Genomic DNA, 11,033 nt, shown 5'->3' on the forward strand with positions numbered 1-11,033 from the left:
TTATCCAAGTACTAAACTTAATGCACAATAACTATAGTGCATTAATGAACATGTAGAGGTGCTCCCTAAGTTATAGGTGATATGGAAGTCACACATGCTAGGTATTTAATCAGAATTAGCTTGTGGGAATAAGAGTGAACCCATATCTGTTGTTGAATTAGTTTAAGTAGGGACATAACTGAACCCACAGAAGATGTTGAGACCCTATCATATTAACTCAAACAATAAAACACATGAGCATGCCACTAGCTTTGAAAATTCAATGTAAAGACAGGCTAGGGATGATTTTTTTTTCCCCTATTGTTTTAATTTTTAGTAAATTATTCCAGGCAGCTCTAGTCAAAAACTTGATATTTACATTTGATTTTGGTTTCAAAGGGCATGAATAGCACAGTCTAGACTTATTATACTTTGATATATAGTTGCCATAGCAACATATGTAAATTATTAATCTCTGTATATGAAATATCTCCAAAGGACAGATTACCTTTGTGTTAAAAATGCAGATAGTTTTAAATATTTCCTTGTGATGAAGCATTGTGTTCTGAAATCAGCAACAGTGGTCAGGAAAATTAGGTCTCATGAAAATGTCTAAAAGGTGCCCCAGAACTAAAATTAATTTGAAACTGAAAGTGAAATTAATCACAACAACCCAACCAATTATGCATGATGTTTATATAGTTAAGTTTATGTTTCTACCTGAGACAGAGGGTCCATTCCAAAAACCTGGAAAACAACATACAGTATCTCACTGTCTTAAGTCATAAAATGTGTAAAGTGTTCAGCACAGATCTCTAATATCTTGTCTCACTTCCCCTACGAAGTCAGAACCAAGAAGGTCACACAGTTACTAAAATAATGGACACATTTTTAATGTCATAATGTGAACAGGATTTTCTGTAAATACCTGCATGGTATGGATAATAGCATCCCTTCAAATAAGCTTGTCTCATTGAAATTTGTTTTCCTTTGTTTGATACGTAAAATTAGACATCTACTAGCTGCTAACAGGTGTATGTTTTATATCCTCCAAGGTCATCTGCAAGAGTTGACTGGAGAGATTGCTGGATACTTTAGCTCTAGCTCTTATCTTCCTCTCAGATGAGATTAAAAATTCCTAAAGGATTAACACTGGAATTATAAAACATCAAATTGCTGTACAGGAAATGGAGGTGGGGAACCTAGTGGTCTGAAGATCTACATGGCTGTTAGTAAGATGTTGTGCTTGCACTGAAGAAAGGTAAGAAACTGGAAAGATTTCTGTACAATCACCTTGAGTGGAGTTTAACAGGGGAATCAGAGATGACAACAATACACTTAATAACTTTGCCCAAGTACAAATACCACTAGAAGGTAAAAAATGGGGGCTAAGCATAACAAAGAAAGTGAGTCCCCAATTTCCAAAAAGGGAGTTTCATAGATAACAAAAAAAACCCCAACCCTTTTATAGATAAATTGTTCATTCTGTAATTTAACATTTAGTAATAAAATTGGTATATTGCTTTTACTAGTACTGGAGTTGGCTGGGAATAACAAAAGCAACCTGGCAGAGTCCCCTAGTCACATTTGACTGTAGTTATAAAGTTGGTTCCCACTCAGTAACTTAGGAAATTAAAAACACTAAATCTAGGATTTTCTCCACTGGGACTTAATCCAGTCCAATTTACAACTTGAGGATTTATAAAGGCTTTTCTGAAAGAAATGGGAAAATGTCAGCTACAATTTCTTGCTAGACTTGCACTGAATCTATTAACCTTGCCCAGAGAATATAATGTTACAGTTATCTCATTTACAATGTTATTGTATATGATTTATGGCCACAGCATCAAATCTCAAACTAGGTTTTGTATTTTTAAGTAAAATTTACATGTCTATAATATAAATGATTTTTCCCTTGTTCAGGGGAAAAATATTAAAAAGTGATTTATAATATTTCAGCATCATGGAAAATATATGGTATGACTAAACCTGCCGAAGGGGAAAAACCCACAATGTCTTCATGACTTAAGTAAATATCCACATTCAAGCTAATGTTTCTCTGCTCTAATTAAGTAACATGAGGCATGAAGAACATTTGTTTATTCAAAACATGTATACAGTTAGATTTTGGCTACTCAACAAGGGAGCAGCAAGGGAGCAAGGGATTAACAGGCAACGCTGAAGCCCATGTTGGAGCTGGGTAAGGTATTTTAGCTGAAACTGTGGGGAGAAAAATGTGGATTTGGTAACACTTAAACATTTAACAAATCCATATAATTTTAGATAAGAGTAAATCAGTGAAAAAGGGCAAAGTAAATACAGAAAAAGTTGAAATGTTTCATTGGGGGCCTGTAAAATGACTTGAATTCCAAGTTTCTTTTCATTTTTTAAATACATGTTTTAAAACCTTGAAAACTAAATTAAACCAGCTTTTTGTTGACTTCTCAGTTCATTAAATATTTGAAGCATTTTTCATTTCAAATCAACTGAATTTTTTCCTCCCCACAGAACTCCCACTGAACCAAAAAAAAAGGGCTGGCACTACTGCAGTTCAGGTGACAGCCAGAATGCCAATATGTTTGCACTCCATCTCTAAAAACAAAGCAGCCATGATATCGCCAGGATAAGGAGCAATGTGTCTCCTTATGCAGGACTAATGCAGGACTTGTGGGAAGGGTAAAGCGCCATCACAAAGGAGTTGTAAGCAACATATTTTGTGTGAATTCCTTAGTACTCTGAAGTAGTCTATTTGCCCTAATGATCTGGCTTATCATTCCAGCTTTTTGTCAATCAATTCGTATCTTGAACTTGGATTATGATTACTTGGGAGATCTGTTACTCTGTGAAGAGGTGGGAGTTTTGTAAACACTCATTGGGCTTTAGTAAAATGAATGACAGCTACAAAATTCAGGTTTGGCTTTCTCTCGTGTAACACTTCAAATCTTTCTTTACAGTGAGTAAACATCCTATACTCTGAAAAAACTGAACTGAGATCTTGATTTCAAGCACACAGCTCTGCATCAGAACCATTAGTGCTATACATTACAAATATGAAATCTCAGGTGCAAGGCTTTGGTTAGGGCCTGTCTCCATTTTAATCACTCATTTTTTAAGCAATATTCTATGTTTCTTTAGGCAAAAGATTACATTTTTCATATTCAAGCTCTTGATTATATGCAGAATTAGTCTAACTTGTGCTATATGATTCATTTAGAACGGTAAGGCATAGTACTGTAATGTGATTTATTACAGACAGAAGACCAACTTTGATTCATGGGGTTTTTTCCCCTGGCAAAGCCTAACTAATACAGTCAATAAAATCAGGACTGATTTAGTTCAATTTTTCTAGCAACTTCGTATAGAATGCTGCTTGTCTGACAGCCGAGATATCATAAAGGACAAAGTTTCTTCTTTTAAATATGACTAATATAAGTAAAATCACCCCCAGATTAAGAAAATAACTGACATGATTCTTAGGCACAAAGAACACTGTTGACCACTTCCACTCCATGGCCAAATGGACCAAAATAAGGTTGTTATCAATCCTCCATTTAATCTTTTGGTTGTTTAGCTTCCTCTGACTGACCGTCATCAATTTTAGCCAGCATGATTCATCCTTACATGCCTAGCCAGATAGACAGATATTCCTTTCAAACAACAAGTGTCCATCTGATCTAAAAGTTGTCACTTTGGCTTCACTGTACTACAGAAGAAACTATAAGAAACTGTGTAATTATATGTGTAAAAGAAGACCGTTTTAGTATGTATCTTTAGCTATAAGCATTATTACAGTGACCAGAGCAATTAACAGAGATTTAAAACTGCATGCTAAGTTTGGACCAAATCCTAGCTCTATACACAGCCTGAGTAAATGGGCTGCTGTGCCTGAAAGGGTTCAGGTTTATGTGGCTTAGGATCTTGTAAGGACACATCTAAGGGTAGCAATGGTAAACTGCTTCTCTGCCACCATACCTCTCACTTTCAGTTCCATAATGGTTTAATTCCATAATGGTTTCATAGGAGAAATAATGGGATGGTGTGTACTCAAGTGCCTGCAATATGTCTTCTGAGCCTCCACCCCATAACTCATAGATGTTAGGGTCAGGAGGGACCTCAGTAGGTCATCGAGTCCGACCCCCTGCCCTAGGCAGGAAAGAGTGCCAGGATCAGACAACCCCAGCTAGGTGCTTGTCCAGTCTCCTCTTGAAGACCCCCAAGGTAGGAGAGAGCACCACCTCCCTTGGAAGCTCATTCCAGATTCTGGGAACCCTTACTGTGAAGTTCTTCCTGATGTCCAACCTAAATCTGCTCTCCATCAATTTGTGGCCATTGTTCCTAGTTACTCCAAGGGGTGCCCTAGTAAATACAGCATCTCCTATTCCATGCTGCCCTCCCTTGATGAATTTATAGGCAGCCACAAAATCACCTCTCAAGAGATCTAGGTCCCTCAGTATCTCCTGATAGGGCCTTGCCTGCAGGCTTCTAACCATATGAGCGGCCCCCTCTGAACCCTCTCAAGATTCTCTGCATCCCTCTTTAAATGCAGTGCCCAAAACTGAATGCAGTACTCCAACTATGGCCTGAGCAGTGCTGCATAGAGGGGAAACATCGCCTCCCTGGACCTGTTCATTATGCATCTGCTAATGCATGATTAAGTGTGGATAGCTTTGCTAATCATTTCATCACATTGACGACTCATGTTCATCTTGGAATCAACTATGGCTCCAAGATCCTTTTCCGCTGCTGTGCTGCTGAGAAGGTCATTCCCTAGGCTGTAGGTGTGTTGGTGGCTCTTTTCACCCAGGTGCAGCACTTCGCACTTGTCTTTGCTCAACTGCATCCTATTTAATTCTACCCATTTTTCCAATTTGTCCAGATCCACCTGGATCCGTTCCCTACCCTCTGGTGTGTCAACTTTGCCCCATAATTTGGTATCATCCGTGAACTTGAACAGGGTGCTCTTCATGCCCTCATCCAAGGCACTGATGAAGACATTGAATAGCATCGGTTCAAGGATCAAGCCTTGCAGGACTCCACTGCCCACATCTTTCCAGGTTGATATTGATCCATCCACCACCACTCTCTGGGTGAGACCCCTAAGGCAATTTACTACTCACCTGACTACGTAAACACCTACATCACAGCCTTTCAGTTTATTTTTGAGAACAGAATGAGATACTGTGTTGAAGACCTTCATAAAGTCTAGGTAGATGACTAAGTATTTTGTGACCTGGTCATAAAAAGAAACAAGGTTAGTCAGGCAGGATCTACCTGCAATGAATCCATGCTGATTTCCTTTCAGCATTGTTTCCCCTGCTGGGCTCCCACAAATGTGATCCTTAATGATTTTTTCCAGAGTTTTCCCAAGGACAGAGGTGAGACTAACTGGCCTATAGTTTCTCGGTTTGTCCCTCCTCCCCTTCTTGAAAATAGGGACCACATTGGCTCTTTTCCAGTCCTCCAGGAACTGACCAGAGCACCATGAGTGCTCGAACAGCTGTGCCAGTGGCCCTGCCATGACACCAGCCAAATCCTTCAGCACCCTTGGATTAAGTTCATCCAGACCCACTGATTTGAACACATCCAGCCCCTCCAAGTCTGCACTAACAGTTGGTGGCCTTGTGTCCCTTCTGTGTCTGTGATCCAATTGGGAGATTTATTTTGGTCTGTCTAGAAATACAGGTGCAAAGAACTCATTGAAGAGCTCAGCTTTGTCCCACCTCTCTGTCACCAATTGCCCTAGTTTGTCCTGTAGGGGTCCTATGCTACCCTGCGCCTTCCTTTTGCTTCCTTCCTTCCCCCCAACCTCCTTGTATCCTGACCCACAATACCTCGGTTTGGCTGTCCTCTGATCCCATCTTAATTATAGAGGATGTATACTGTTCCTTAATGTAGAGAGCAACACCCTCCCCCCACCTTTTTACCCCACTCTGTCCTGTCTGTCCAACCTGTAACCCTCAATGCCTACTGCCCAATCATGAGTAGGGTCCCACCAGGTTTTAGTTAGTCAAACCAGGTCAAAGTTGTTGCTTGCAAGCAAGTGTGCAAGTTCCTCCTGCTTGTTCCGCATGCTCCTAGCATCAGTGTAGAGCCATTTAAGCCCCCTGATGGGTGCTCTTGGTACCCTCCTGTCCTGATGTCTATTGGGCCCCTTACTAAAATACTATTATCAAGGTGATTAATTAGTGGTTAGAGTTCAGCTAATGAAGTGGATGAAACAGAATCTGAAGAAGATGGAAGTAATACTGGTGGGAAGAGTAAGTCTTTTAAAAATTTTCAACCATGATGCTGCCTGCTCTGGTAGAAAGTACACACCCACAATGGGTTAATTTAGTAGTATTCCTGGATTCTAAAGGAAAAAAAGTAGAATTTATACTGGCTTGTCTTCCAACACTCAGTTATTGGAGATACTATTTGACATGAAATAGCTGCCATTAAAACAATTAGCCAAATAAAAATATTACTCATGCAAATTACCATGCTCTGGGGTGCATGCTGAAGGAGACGGGCGCACAGGTGGTTTTCTCTTCTATCCTGCCAGTGAGCGGACGAGGCAGACGGCATGAAACGTGCATCGCAGAGACCAACTGGCAACTGCAGGAATGGTGCTTCAAGCGGACTTCAGCTTCCTCAGCCATGACCAGCACATCACGACAAGAGACATGCTGAGATGGGATGGGCTCCACCTTTCCCCTAAAGGTAAGTGTGTGTTCTCTTCTAGGCTGGTGGACCTCCTCTGGCGGGCTTTAAACTAGGCTCGTTGGGGGAAGGGGAAGGTGAGGGTGGAGGAAACATCAGACTGCCAGACCAAAACAGCACCCACAACTACAGCCCAGCCCAGACCAATGAGGAAAGCGAATAAACAGGTAAGAGATAGGGGCCAGGATAACGCTGGGACTAGGGGGTCAGTACACACATCCACAGGAGGCCTCAAATGCCTCTACACAAACACTCATAGTATGAGTAACAAGCAGGAGGAACTCACCCTCCTGCTGGCTGACACCAGCCCGGACATAGTGGGGATTACAGAAACGTGGTGGGACACAACGCATGATTGGGTGGTGAATGTCGAGGGCTATAGGCTGTACAGGAGGGACAGGATAGGAAAGAGAGGTGGGGGCGTGGCACTCTATATTAAGGAGGAATACACATCCTCGTCAATTAGCAAGGAGTCAGGGGAGGGGCACTCTGAAGTGCTTTGGGTTAGAGTACAAGGCAGTCGAGGGGAAAGAGACTTAATGGTGGGAGTCTACTACAGACCTCCCAACCAAGGAGAAGAGCTTGACCAGGAATTTTTGGGTCAGCTCACAGAGGTAGTGAAGGCTAAGGATGTGGTAGTCATGGGGGACCTGAACTTCCCAGACATCTGCTGGGAAGAACAGTCAGCCAGGTCTGAATGCTCACATAGGTTCTTGGCCAGAGTGCAGGACCTCCATCTAACCCAAGAGGTGCACAGCCCCACCAGGGGAGACACCTTGTTGGACCTAGTGCTGGCCATGGGTGATGACCTGGTGAGGGGGCTGCGGGTGCTCGACCACCTGGGTGACAGCAATCATCGCCTGCTGGAATTCACCATCCAGTGTAAGGTGGCAAAGGCATGCAGTAAGGCAGCGGCCCTAGATTTTAGGAGGACAAACTTCAGCGAGCTAAGGAAGATAGTTGGAGAAGCTCTGAGGTCCCAGAGGGGATGGGAGCCAGGTGTCCAAGGAGAGTGGTCACTCCGTAAGGAGACAATCCTCCAAGCCCAAAGGAAGGTAATCCCAACAAGGATCAAAGGGAGCAGGAGAACACACAAGCCTCTGTGGCTCACCAGAAGCATCCAGGAATGTCTCCTTGCTAAAAAGGAGGCTTACACCCAATGGAAAGAAGGGGTCATCACCAGGGAGGACTATTCTGTAGTTGCTCGGGGATGTAGGGGGGTAGTTAGGAAGGCCAAGGCAGAGATGGAACTGGGACTAGCTTCCCAGATTAAGGACAATAAGAAGCCTTTTTTTAAATACGTAGGGGGTAAAAAGAAGGTCCCGGGTAATGTGGGGCCCTTGCAGGATGCGCTGGGAAACTTGGTCATCACACCAGATGGCAAAACTAACATGTTTAATGATTTCTTTGCCTCCGTCTTCCTAAGTAGGGACCAGAACAGCCACCTCCCTGCTGGGCCCCCCTCGGGCCCCGGGGGAGGCACACCTGGGCCACAGGTTAGCGAGGATTTAGTTAGGGAGCTTCTGGAGGGGTTGGACATATTCAAGTCAGCCGGTCCAGATGATCTCCACCCTAGAGTTCTAAAGGAACTGGCCGAGGTCATTGCAAGTCCCCTGGCAAAGCTTTACGAGCATACGTGGTGCTCTGGTAAGGTACCGGAGGACTGGAAGAGGGCCAACATTGTCCCCATTTTCAAAAAAGGCAGGAAGGAGGACCCGGGAAACTATAGGCCGGTTAGTCTTACCTCGATCCTAGGCAAGCTGTTCGAGAAAATTATGCTGGCACACATCCAGGAGGGGCCAGCGGGGGACTGCATGCTTAGGGGCAACCAACACAGGTTCATCAGTGGCAGATCCTGTCAGACCAACCTGGTGGCCTTTTACGATCAGATCACCAGATCATTAGATGCAGGGGTAGCAGTGGATATAGTCTTCCTGGACTTCCGGAAGGCTTTTGACACTGTCTCTCACCCTGTTCTCATTAAGAAACTGGGGGGCTGTGGTGTAGACACCCACACAGTCAAATGGGTCACCAACTGGCTGGAGGGCTGCACCCAGAGGGTGGTAGTGGATGGGTCCTTCTCAACCTGCAAGGACATGGGCAGTGGGGTTCCGCAGGGCTCGGTCCTCAGGCCCACACTATTCAACATCTTAATCAGTGATTTGGACAAGGGGGTAAAAAGCACCCTGTTCAAATTTGCTGATGACACTAAGATGTGGGGGGATGTGGGCACACTGGCTACAATCAGACCTAGACAGGTTACAAGGGTGGGCGGACGAGAATAGGATGGGTTTCAACACAGACAAGTGCAAGGTGATGCATCTTGGGAGGAACAACCGGCACCAAACCTACAGGTTAGGGAACTCCCCTCTTGTCAGCACAGAGGCGGAAAAGGATCTTGGGGTCATCACTGACTCCAAGATGAACATGGGCCGGCAGTGTGGGGAGGCAGTCAGGAAGGCCAACTGCACCTTGTCATGCATCCACAGATGCATCTCGAGCAGGTCCAAGGAGGTGATCCTTCCCCTCTATGCGGCGCTGGTCAGGCCGCAGCTGGAGTACTGCGTCCAGTTCTGGGCGCCACACTTCAAGAGGGATGTCAACAGCATGGAGAGGGTCCAGAGGAGGGCCACTCATATGATCAGGGGACAACAGGGCAGGCCCTATGAGGAGAGGCTACGGGACCTGAACCTGTTCAGCCTCCACAAGAGAAGGCTGAGGGGGGATCTCGTGGCCTGTTATAAACTAGTCAGGGGGGATCAGCAGGCATTGGCCAGGAGTGACCAGGAATAACGGTCACAAGCTGGCAGAGGCTAGGTTTAGGTTAGATATCAGGACGCGCTACTTCACGGTCAGGGTGGCTAGGGTCTGGAACCAACTTCCAGGAGAAGTGGTGCAGGCTCCTACCCTGGAGGTGTTTAAGAGGAGGTTAGATGAACATCTTGCTGGGGTCCTTTGACCCCGGTATTCTTTCCTGCCATGGCAGGGGGTCGGACTAGATGATCTACTCAGGTCCCTTCCGACCCTAGAAATTATGAAACTATTACCTAATATTAACAGGCAATGTGTGATTAATGTTTGACTTCCTAACTAGAGACACCTCTCAGTATTACAATGCAAGGATACTAATGTTTATGCCTCTACCTATGAAAACACACTAATATCCAGCTGGGAATAAAAATATTACTTCAACTAGAAATAGCCTTTTGAGGCTAAATTCTGATGAAGATTCTGATCACCCCAAGGTTTCTTGTATTCAGATCTTGGTCTTTGATTTACCAATTAGAGAGGGAATAGCTGGGTGGCAAATTCATCTCCAGACCTCAATTCAGATTTTAACCCACTTTCCTTAACCCACAGTACAGATACACATGTGTTCATTCCAGATGTTTACATCTGGGACTTTTTATTTGGGATTTATACAGAAGTCCAGCAAGAATATAATTTTAACACAAAACACATCTCTTCTACAGTTCAGATTTTCATAGTTTATGGGTGTTTCATATACGCAAGAAGGAAGGAAGTGATAGTCACAGAATTACTGCGCTTCATACAATGAATCCTAAGGAAAGACCTTCAGGTGAGTTTTCATATACATCCCTGTAAAGTATGATTATAAATGTTTTTATTGTGTTTTTTCTCATTTTCCATTGACATTATATCATCCATCTCAAAATGGCAATTTACACATCCAAAGCCATATCCATCTGTAGGGAATAGAATTAGCATCATATTGTTAATATTAGATATAAAAAACAAAGCATATTTGAATTCTATATTTCTAACAAACTAGAGATGTGGTTAGCCCTGTTGGTCTGCAGTCAGGCAGAAGTAGGGCAGAGTGGCATCTTAGGGTGCACGCAATCATTTCCCATACCCAGTCCAGATATAGCTGGCTTACTTTAAACTGCCAACATCTAGAGTGTGAGCAGGCACATGCAGCAGTTTGCTGCTCCTAGGAGCAGTGTGTACAGGCATTTGCAACTTCTAGGAGTTACAGAGGAAAACTGGCATAAGTAACTTGGGCTAGGAGGAGACATGGGTAGAACTGGGATACTGGCAGGTCTCTGTGGAGGTTGATGGGTCTGCAGGGGGCAGGGGTGTCTGACAGCTAAAAATAACTCAGGTTTGAGGGGCTGGGATTAGCACAGTTTTAGGGCTGGAGTGAGTGACTGGGCTTTCCCAGCCCCGACGCTGTGCTGCAAATGCATGCAAACATTTGTGAAATTGGGTTATGCCGATCTCGATCTATGTTAGTACATCTACTCGGGTGAACTAACTTAGCTTGGGTGCACCACTTTTTGCTTGATTTAATCCCTTGGAACACCAGCACAATTGGGCATTTAGATCAACCC

Source organism: Crocodylus siamensis, chromosome 3 (assembly GCF_052110815.1).
Source record: "Crocodylus siamensis isolate JL-2025a chromosome 3, ASM5211081v1, whole genome shotgun sequence".
Classification (NCBI taxonomy): Eukaryota; Metazoa; Chordata; order Crocodylia; family Crocodylidae; genus Crocodylus; species Crocodylus siamensis.